Source organism: Bos grunniens, chromosome 23 (assembly GCF_055505025.1).
Source record: "Bos grunniens cultivar Pamir isolate PY7600 chromosome 23, Bosgru_T2T1.0, whole genome shotgun sequence".
Classification (NCBI taxonomy): Eukaryota; Metazoa; Chordata; class Mammalia; order Artiodactyla; family Bovidae; genus Bos; species Bos grunniens.
In genome coordinates this window covers 7,844,089-7,854,744 of record NC_141187.1, presented here as the reverse complement: position 1 = coordinate 7,854,744, position 10,656 = coordinate 7,844,089, and the positions used below count along the sequence as shown (strand labels likewise).

Here is a 10,656-nt window from a genome sequence, read left to right as displayed (position 1 = left end):
CTTGACTAGATGAACCTTTGTTGGCAAAGTAATGTCTCTGCTTTTTAATATGCTATCTAGGTTGGTCATAACTTTCCTTCCAAGGAGTAAGTGTCTTTTAATTTCATGGCTGCAGTCACCATCTGCAGTGATTTTGGAGCCCGCCAAAATAAAGTCTGACACTGTTTCCACTGTTTCCCCATCTATTTCCCATGAAGTGATGGGACCAGATGCCATGATCTTCCTTTTCTGAATGTTGAGCTTTAAGCCAACTTTTTCACTCTCCACTTTCACTTTCCTCAAGAGGCTTTTTAGTTCCTCTTCACTTTCTGCCATGAGGGTGGTGTCATCCGCATATCTCAGGTTATTGAGATTTCTCCCGGCAATCTTGATTCCAGCTTGTGTTTCTTCCAGTTCAGCGTTTCTCATGATGTACTCTGCATATAAGTTAAATACACAGGGTGATAACATACAGCCTTGACGTACTCCTTTTTGTATTTGGAACCAGTCTGTTGTTCCATGTCCAGTTCTAACTGTTGCTTCCTGACCTGCATACAAATTTCTCAAGAGGCAGATCAGGTGGTCTGGTATTCCCATCTCTTTCAGAATTTTCCACAGTTTATTGTGATCCACACAGTCAAAGGCTTTGGCATAGTCAATAAAGCAGAAATAGATGTTTTTCTGGAACTCTCTTGCTTTTTCCATGATCCAATGGATATTGGCAATTTGATCTCTGGTTCCTCTGTCTTTTCTAAAACCAGCTTGAACATCAGGAAGTTGATGGTTCACATATTGCTGAAGCCTGGCTTGGAGAATTTTGAGCATTACTTTACTAGCGTGTGAGATGAGTGCAATTGTGCGGTAGTTTGAGCATTCTTTGGCATTGCCTTTCTTTGGGATTGGAATGAAAACTGACCTTTTCCAGTCCTGTGGCCACTGCTGAGTTTTCCAAATTTGCTGACATATTGAGTGCAGCACTTTCACAGCATCATCTTTCAGGATTTGGAATAGCTCAACTGGAATTCCATCACTTCCACTAGCTTTGTTCGTAGTGATGCTTTCTAAGGCCCACTTGACTTCAGATTCCAGGATGTCTGGCTCTAGGTCAGTGATCACAACATCGTGATTATCTGGGTCTTGAAGATCTTTTTTGTACACTTCTTCTGTGTAATCTTGCCATTTCTTCTTAATATCTTCTGCTTCTGTTAGGTCCATACCATTTCTGTCCTTTATCGAGCCCATCTTTGCATGAAATGTTCCCTTGGTATCTCTGATTTTCTTGAAGAGATCTCCAGTCTTTCCCATTCTGTTGTTTTCCTCTATTTCTTTGCATTGATCACTGAAGAAGGCTTTCTTATCTTTTCTTGCTATTCTTTGGAACTCTGCATTCAGACGTTTGTATCTTTCCTTTTCTCCTTTGCTTTTCACTTCTCTTCTTTCCACAGCTATTTGTAGGGCCTCCCCAGACAGCCATTTTGCTTTTTTGCATTTCTTTTCCATGGGGATGGTCTTGATCCCTGTCTCCTGTACAATGTCATGAATCTCATTCCATAGTTAATCAGGAACTCGATCTATCAGATCTAGTCCCTTAAATCTATTTCTCACTTCCACTGTATAATCATAAGGGATTTGATTTAGGTCATACCTGAATGGTCTAGTGGTTTTCCCTACTTTCTTCAATTTAAGTCTGAATTTGGCAATAAGGAGTTCATGGTCTGAGCCACGGTCAGCTCCTGGTCTTGTTTTTGCTGACTGTATAGAGCTTCTCCATCTTTGGCTGCAAAGAATATAATCAGTCTGATGTCGGTGTTGACCATCTGGTGATGTCCATGTATAGAGTCTTCTCTTGTGTTGTTGGAAGAGGGTGTTTGCTATGACCAGTGCATTTTCTTGGCAAAACTCTATTAGTCTTTGCCCTGCTTCATTCCATATTCCAAGGCCAAATTTGCCTGTTACTCCAGGTGTTTCTTGAATTCCTACTTTTGCATTCCAGTCCCCTATAATGAAAAGGACATCTTTTTTGGGTTATAGTTCTAAAAGGTCTTGTAGGTCTTCATAGAACCGTTCAACTTCAGCTTCTTCAGCGTTACTCTTTGGGGCATAGGCTTGGATTACTGTGATATTGAATGGTTTGCCTTGGAAATGAACAGAGATCATTCTGTCGTTTTTGAGGTTGCATCCAATACTGCATTTCAGACTCTTGTTGACCATGATGGCTGCTCCATTTCTTTTGAGGGATTCCTGCCCGCAGTAGTAGATATAATGGTCTTCTGAGTTAATTCACCCAATCCAGGCCATTTCAGTTCGCTGATTCCTAGAATGTCGACATTCACTCTTGTCATCTCTTGTTTGACCACTTCCAATTTGCCTTGATTCATGGACTTGACATTCCAGGTTCCTATGCAATATTGCTCTTTACAGCATCAGACCTTGCTTCTATCACCAGTCATATCCACAGCTGGGTATTCTTTTTGCTTTGGCTCCATCCCTTCATTCGTTCTGGAGTTAAGAGATTTTTGCCTTTAAGGACCCTCTGGATTCATCCAGGAAAAAGTGCAAGAAAACAGACAAATGTAGTCCTGTCCTGGATAAACCCCAGAGCATAGCACTGCCAAGGGCAGGATTAGTGTGGAGATTGCTAACTGATATCTGGGGCAGGTGAGACTTGGCTCAGAATAAGGATCATGAAGATAAGGTGCTCAGTAAAAGGGAAGCTCCAATACTTTGGCCACCTGATGCAAATAACTGACTCATTGGAAAAGACCCTGATGCTGGAAAGATTGAAGGCAGGAGGAGAAGGGGACGGCAGAGGATGAGATGGTTGGATGTCATCACTGACTTGATGGACACGAGTTTGAACAAGCTCCAGGAGTTGGTGGACAGGGAAGCCTGGTGTGCTGTAGTCCAAGGGTCACAAAGAGTCGGACACGACTGAGTGACTGAACGGAATTGAACTGAAAAGTGAGGGGAGGAAATGGAGGGTGTCCAGGCATCGGGATAGCATATGCAAAGGCCCGGAGGTGATCAGGTGCACAGTTTACTCAAGAACCATGTCCAGATCACAGGCACAAGGGATGGGAATTTAGGCAACACTTCACTTTTTCAGGACCTTGGTCTTGGTCCTATCTTTGTTAACTATACTATTAGATTTTAGTTTTACCTGGTTCTCATTCCTTAGAACTTGGTTTTGGTTCTACTGTCCTGGGACCTCCGGGCTAACAAGCCAAATACTTTGTTGTATTAACATTGGAATTCAATAGAAGCTATATATCACATCATGATATATATGTCAAGCTATATACATCATGGTGGCCTAATCTGCCCTATGGGTGTGACTAGTGCTGTGTTTGTATGCTTTTTTTCTTTTCTTGTATAGCATAAAAAATTGAAATATTTCCCCATATTTAAAATCAGGAAATTTCATAGAAGAATCCAGTTTCTCTGGAAAATGAGAAGATCTGGAAAGACCAGGACTGCGTTCTCCTACAGCAACAATAGCCTGGAGCTGCATAAGGACCAGCGGTGTCCAGTTCACCATGGTCCTCACTTCCCGTTGTTTCATAAGTGCCCACTAGACTGATTAAAGGTCGGTTGATCGGAAGGCATTTATATTTGCAAGCTCTAGTTCAGTACATGAAGTATGTATATAGAGAGGGTTTGTGTCCTCCATAGGTATATGTGTGTGTGTGTGTGTGTGTATATAATGGATGTGTATATATATATGCATGTGTGTATATGTATGTATATATAAATGTATGTGTGTAAATATATATGTATATATTATACATGTATGAGTATATATGTGTGGATAAAATATATGTATGTGTGTTTATATGTGTGTTAGGTAGGTAGAATAGGGAAAAGGAGTCCAAAATGGTGGTGGCTAAAAGACAAAGAAGGGAAAAGCCCGCTAAAATAGAACAAAAGAAGGTCGGAGGACTGGAGTGAGGACCTCAGGTAAAACAAACAACACGCCTGGCTGGCCCAAATTACATAGAACAGGCCCAGGGAGAGATAAACATATAAAAAGAGGAGCCAATGCTAGCTCTTTCCCGCACGCTAGGGTGCTCTTCTCTTCGCATCTTTGGATTGACGTGACCTCACACCTCAGAGATGGATTTTCCTGCTATCTTCTAAATAAAATGGAGAAGGAAATGGCAATCCACTCCAGTACTATTGCCTGGAAAATCCCATGGACAGAGAAGCCTGGTAGGCTACAGTCCATGGGGTCGCAAAGAGTCAGACACGAGTGAGCGATTTCACTTCACTTCTAAATAAAATACAGCTGTATCACTGATTTGTCTAAGAGCTATAACATGGTCCTTTTGAGGCCTGAGAACTATAACATGGTCTATCCAAGACCCGAGAGCTGTGACATGCCAAAGGAGCTTTAATGTCCATCACTCCAAATCTTTGTTGTGACGAGACAAAGAACGGAGGAACATACACTCGCGTGACATCTATGGTGCCGTGACTCGGGTTTAACCTGCCTGAAACAACCTCTACGTGGAAGAGGCCAGGCACAGCAGGAGCCCAACTCAGGGAAGCTCCCACGGTAGAAGCGGAACGCAAAGAAAATCCAGCGCAGGGGAAGGCCCGTCGTGCTGGAAACCGGACAGCGAAAAACGAACTCAGCAGAAAGCTCACGTGGCCCAGTCTCAGATTCTGCAAGACCTCCGGTTAAGGTAAGAGGTCCTCGCTCCTATGGCTGGAGGGACATGCCTAACGAAATCTTAATTCCTTTACAATCTCTCGTTTGTTGTTTCCTCAAACCTCCTGTGAACAGGCAGGTGGCAGTGGGCGCAACTGAGGGACTCTGGAGAGGCTACTCCTCAGCATGTCCCAAAGGCGCTATCTGCTGAGCCCCACTAGCTGTTACACAAGCCGGTGGGGGTTCTTCTGTCCTTATTCTTCTTTGTGTCAAGGATCAGACCAATGAAACTGTGAGCACCGGTCAGATATTTAGCAAATTTTCCGGCAGGCTATGAAGGGGATTCCTTGGCACGGTTTTCCCACTGCTTTTTCCTCCTGTCCTTCAGCCCTCTCCTGAGACTTGAGCCTGACCAAACCCAGAATGGCTTTGGGTACCTAATAAAGCTCAGGCTCTGAGGTCTTATTGCAAAAATTCATTGAGAGTCAAAGGGATAAGTAAAAGGTGGATTTGTTAGGATTCAGAGAGAAGCCCACCCTTGAGGGTGTGGGCCATTACTGAGGACAAGGGCTGGGGCCATGGAATGTGGCCTGGCTAGGTTTTGCAAGCGGGGTGAATTCATATGCTAATGAGTGAGAGGATCACCCAGGCCATTGGGGAATCACCCACTCTCCATCTTTTGACCTTGTGTCTTGGAGCTGTCCTGCCACCTCTGGGTGTGTCTGTTGGCTTATAGATTGGGGATTAAGGTTTACTTGAATTTGAGTTGTTATCTTGGACCCAATTGATTTTAATTGGTTTACATTATACCCTTGTGCTATGTCATTCTTTCAAAGGTTGTGCTCTGCCCCCTTCCCTCCTGTTTCATGCTCTTTTCCTGAGCCCCATCCAGACCCACAAGGTTGCCTTTACAATCTTCTGGAGGGACAACCAGAAAATAGCTGGCCTTGGGAGGGAAATACTCTATAATATCCAATCCCCTAATCCTACCCAGTACTGGTCACACTGGAGATTTTGGGGATGCCCAACTCCAGTCTAGGGGTCCCAGGAGGTCATCACGGCTTGACCTGCCTAGGGATCTGGTCCTCGAAAGGTTGTCACGCCTCAACCTGCTCAGGGATCCGCTAGTCCCAGGGGTCCCAGGAGGTCATCACGCCTCGACCTGCCCAGGGACCCAATTCTCCAAAGGCCGTCATGCCTCGACCTGCCTGGGGATTTGATCTCTACGAGGCTGTCACGCCTCAGCCTGCCTGGGGTTCTGCACCCTGACCTGGGGACGCCTGGCTCTCAGGTTACAACAGTACTAAGTAGGATGAGCTTACATCATGATATCTATTCCCGTCCACGGTGGCCAAACTAGCAATGAGTTACAAACCTCTTAATTCTACCCAGCACTGGTCACGCTGGAGACCTTGGGGATGCCCAAACTCCAGTCCGGGGGTCCCAGGAGGTCATCACGCCTTGACCTGCCTAGGGATCTGGTCCTTGAAAGGTTGTCACGCCTCAACCTGCTCAGGGATCCGCTAGTCCCAGGGGTCCCAGGAGATCGTCACGCCTCGACCTGCCCAGGGACCCAATTCTCAGAAGGCCGTCATGCCCTGACCTGCCCAGGGATTCGATCTCTAGGAGGCTGTCATGCCTCAGCCTGCCTGGGGATCTGCACCCTGACCCGGGGACACCTGGCTCTCAGGATGCAACAGTTCTGGGTAAGATAGACTTGAGAAAGACTCACCCCTAAGGAAGTCCTCCCATGGAAACAGAAGGAAGCCTATTACTTGGGGGACTATAACTCAGGAGCCCAATGAGAACCCCATTGCCTTTCTGGAAAGGCTAAAAGAGGCCCTCCAAAAGTTTACCAACCTGGACTTAGACTCTTACAAGGGACAGGTTATTCCCAATGTGCATCAGATATCAGAATTAAGTTACAACAGCTACAACAGCAGGACTCTGCTGCCTCTTTAGATGAGATGGTCCAGACAGCCACCAATACCTTCTATAACAGAGAACAGGAGAAGGAGGCCAAGGCCCAGGAGAGGGAGAGAAAGAAAGAGACAAGGCATGCCCAGATGTTGGCTGCCCTCCAGAGAAGCCCTATGGCAAACCCCGAGTCCTTGAAGGACAAGGCAAGAGACAAATGCCTGATCTGTAGACAGGCGGGGCATTGGGCCAAAGAGTGTCCAAACCATGACAGGTCTCCTAGAATGGCTTGCCACAAATGCCATCAACTGGGACATTGAGCGGCACTCTGCCCTGGGGACCCAAGAGCCTCAAGGTCAAGCGCCTACCCTCACGATGGTTCAAGAGGACTAAAGCGGCCCACTCCAGCCAGCCCGCCTGTCACAGATAACCATCATGGGGCTGAGCCAAGGGTGCAACTGGATGTGGCAGGTAGGTCCGAGAATTTCTTGGTTGACACAGGGGCTACCTACTCTGTCTTGATCTCCTACTCCGGAGCCTTCTCCTCCCAAACCTGTGCCATTTGGGGTGCTACAGGAAAAGCAGCTACTAAAAGATTCACCCAAGCATTCTTTGTTGCTGGGATGGACAAATATTTTCCCACCAGTTTCTGGTGGTCCCTGAGTGTCCTACCCCCTTATTGGGAAGAGATATACTCACTAAACTGGGGACCACCCTTGTGATGGGAAGTTTTTCAGCCCCTAGAGCTCTACAGCTGCTGGTTACTACTGAAGAACCCATTACACTTTCTCCAATAGAGAGGGACCGAAAACTATGGGAGGACAAAATTAACCCCCAGGGGACCAGGGAATTCTTGGACGAGCCCACCAAGCTGAACCGGTCATCACTGTCCTCTGAGATCCCACTCGGTTTCCTAACTGGAAACAATATCCTCTCAAAAGAGAGGCTCGGGAGGGACTACAGCCTTTAATAAATAAATTCCTTGCTTGTGGGCTATTGGCCCCCACCAGTTCGCCATGTAACACCCCAATCCTCTCAGTAAAGAAAAAAGACGGAACCTGGCGAATGGTTCAAGATCTCCGGATTATAAATGAAGCTATAGTCCCCCTCCATCCCACAGTACCCAATCCCTATGTAATCTTGGGAGAAATCTCACCCAGTGCCAAGTGGTTTACAGTCTTGGATCTCAAAGATACATTTTTTTGTATACCACTGGCTAAAGAATCCCAGTATCTTTTTGCCTTCGAGTGGGAGTCCCAAGGAGAAAATAACACCAACAGATGACTTGGACAGTATTACCTCAGGGGTTCAGAGATAGCCCCCACCTGTTTGGACAGGCCCTTAGCTGGGATCTCCTAGATCTGGACCTGGGACCTAATGGGAAAATATTACAATACGTAGATGACCTACTAATCTGCTCTCCAGATGAGAAAAGTGCCCAATAAGATACAACTCAGGTTCTAAACTTCTTGGCACAAATGGGATATAAAGTCTCCTGTGCTAAGGCACAGATGGTCGAGACAAAGGTCACTTACCTTGGAGTTCAGATTACACACAGGTTCAGGAGTCTGTCCTCTGATCGGGTATAAGGAATCCTCCAGTTGCCCTCCCCCACGACTCGAAAACAATTGCGAGCTTTCCTGGGGCTAACTGGATATTGTAGAATCTGGATACCCAACTATGGTCTAATTGCCCAGCCCTTATATGAAAGCTTAAAGGGACAGGGTGATTCAACCCCACTGATGGGGAACTCCTCAAAAGAAGGCAGAGGCTACACTAAAACAGGCCTTAACTCAGGTGCCTGCCTTGAGGTTGCCAGACCCAGAAAAAGCATTCCAACTTTGTCCATGAAAGAGAGGGAATAGCCTTGGGAGTGTTAACTCAGAGGTTGGGATCTGAGCCCCAGCCTGTAGCTTACTTATCCAAGAGGCTTGATCCAACCACCCGAGGCTTGCCCCCCTGCCTTCAAAATCCTGCAGCTATTGCAATCATGATAGAAGATGCTTTAGAACTCTCCTTTGGGGGCAAACTAACTATTTTTACCAGCCACCAAGTAAAACAACTCCTAAATGGGAGAGGCCACTTATGGATGTCTGATCAAAGAATCCTCAGATATCAAGTAATGCTGATGGGAAATCCAGGCCTCACTGAGGTTCTTAACCCAGCCACCCACCTGCCTACCCCCAAGGGCTCTCTCCCCTTGCACTCTTGTCTAGAAACCTTGGACCACTGGACAAAACCCCGAGAGGGCTTGTCAGAAGATCCTCTGACCAATCCTGAGGAAATCTGGTGCACTGATGGAAGCAGCTTTGTCTTGGATGGAAAGAGAAGAGCCGGGTATGCAGTAGTCTCCAATTTTGAGACCATAGAGGCTAAGCCTCTGCCACCAGGTACTTCAGCCCAATTAGCTGAGCTCATAGCCCTGACTCGAGCTTTAGAGCTGGGAAAAGGAAAAAGAATAGCCATTTACAAACTCCTCCGCACCCGCATTGCCCCTAGGGAACAGATTGGTCTTAGTCCTTATGAGATGGTATATGGGAGACCTTTGGTTATGTCAATGACCTCTTCCTAGATCCAGAGCTTCAGACCCTCCAGTCTTATACCATGGCCATCGGGCAATTCCAACAGGATCTACACTTGTGGGGTATGAACCAGGACCCAAAAGATTCTAAGGAGTCACCACTATATGCTCCAGGGACTCAAGTCCTAATTAAAGTCTAAAAAGATGGGTCCCCAAAGGCTCAACTCCAGCCCACATGGAAGGGCCCCTACCCTGTAATACTTTCTACCCCCACAGCAGTCAAGGTACCAGGACATGACTCCTGGATTCACTACTCATGAGTCAAGCTGTGGAAGAAAACAGAAGAGGACACTCAATACACCTGTGAGTCCCTGGGAGCTCTCAGATGCCTATTCAGGACTACCAATGAGTGTCATTCTAATGAACACACCCAAAATCTGGTTTCTGGTGATAAGATTTCTCAGGATAGCTCTAAAGAGCCAATAGAGCTTGACAGAGATTGTACTCCAGACAGACAGGAGATAGATCTTCTGATCCCTGAACAAGGAGGGACTTGAGCTATCCTGGTGATGTGAATTTAAAATCGGCTAATGGCCCTACTAGTCCTTGTTATGCTATATTGATGATGCCTATGATTATTCCATGTCCTGTCAATTGTCTAACCTGTTTTGTCTCTGCCCAGGTCAACCAGCTACAACATGCAGTGCCAGTTCAACAAAGATATAAAACTACAGCCGACCACGGAAAATATCACTCACCCTTAGATGGGCACCGCTACAAGGACTCTGAGGTTTGAGACTAGCAAGAGGGGGAGGCCCAATACCCCTCGCCATCCCAGTTCAGCAGGAAGTAGCCAGAAAGACGTCGATGCCCCTATTCCCAAAGAATTGGGCCTCCCATCTCTTGAGGGGGGAATGTTAGGTAGGTAGAATAGGGAAAAGGAGTCCAAAATGGCAGTGGCTAAAAGACAAGGAAGGGAAAAGCCCCGAAAATAAAACAAAAGAAGGTCCGAGGACCGGATTGAGGACCTCAGGTAAAACAAACAGCACTCCTGGCTGGCCCAATTTACATAGGACAGGCCCAGGGAGAGAAAAACTGATAAAATGAAGAGGCAAAGCTAGCTCTCTCTCTCTCTCCACACACTGGAGCACTCTTCTCTTCATGTCTTTGGATCGATGTGCCCTCATGCCTCAGAGATGGATTTTCCTGCTATCTTCTAAATAAAATAGAGCTGTAACACTGAGCTGCAACACTGATTTGTCTAAGAGCCATAACATGGTCCTTTCAAAACCTGAGAGCTATAACACGGTCTATCCAAGACCCAAGAGCTGTGACATGCTGAGGGGGCTTTAATGTCCTTCACTCCAAATCTTTGTTGTAACGAGACAAAGAACCGAGGAGCATACACTCGCGTGACATGTAGATGTGCATATATGTATATATAATGTATGCATACATATATTATGTGTGTATATATATCTGTGTGTGCCTATATATATGTGTGTATATAAATGTGTGAGTACGCTTGTGTGTATACATATGCATGTGTGTATACTATACAGCTTCTTGAGGAAACAGTAGTGGGTTA

General features: G+C 46.1%; 1 long non-coding RNA gene across 1 annotated transcript; it reads left to right on the top strand.

Moving 5' to 3' along the window:
- Positions 1-4,263: 4,263 nt before the first annotated feature.
- Positions 4,264-10,311, top strand: LOC147346537 (uncharacterized). The gene is made up of 3 exons (XR_015152930.1): positions 4,264-4,664; positions 8,764-8,937; positions 9,751-10,311. It is a non-coding gene; the product is annotated as an uncharacterized LOC147346537 (long non-coding RNA).
- The last annotated feature ends 345 nt before the right edge of the window (positions 10,312-10,656 follow it).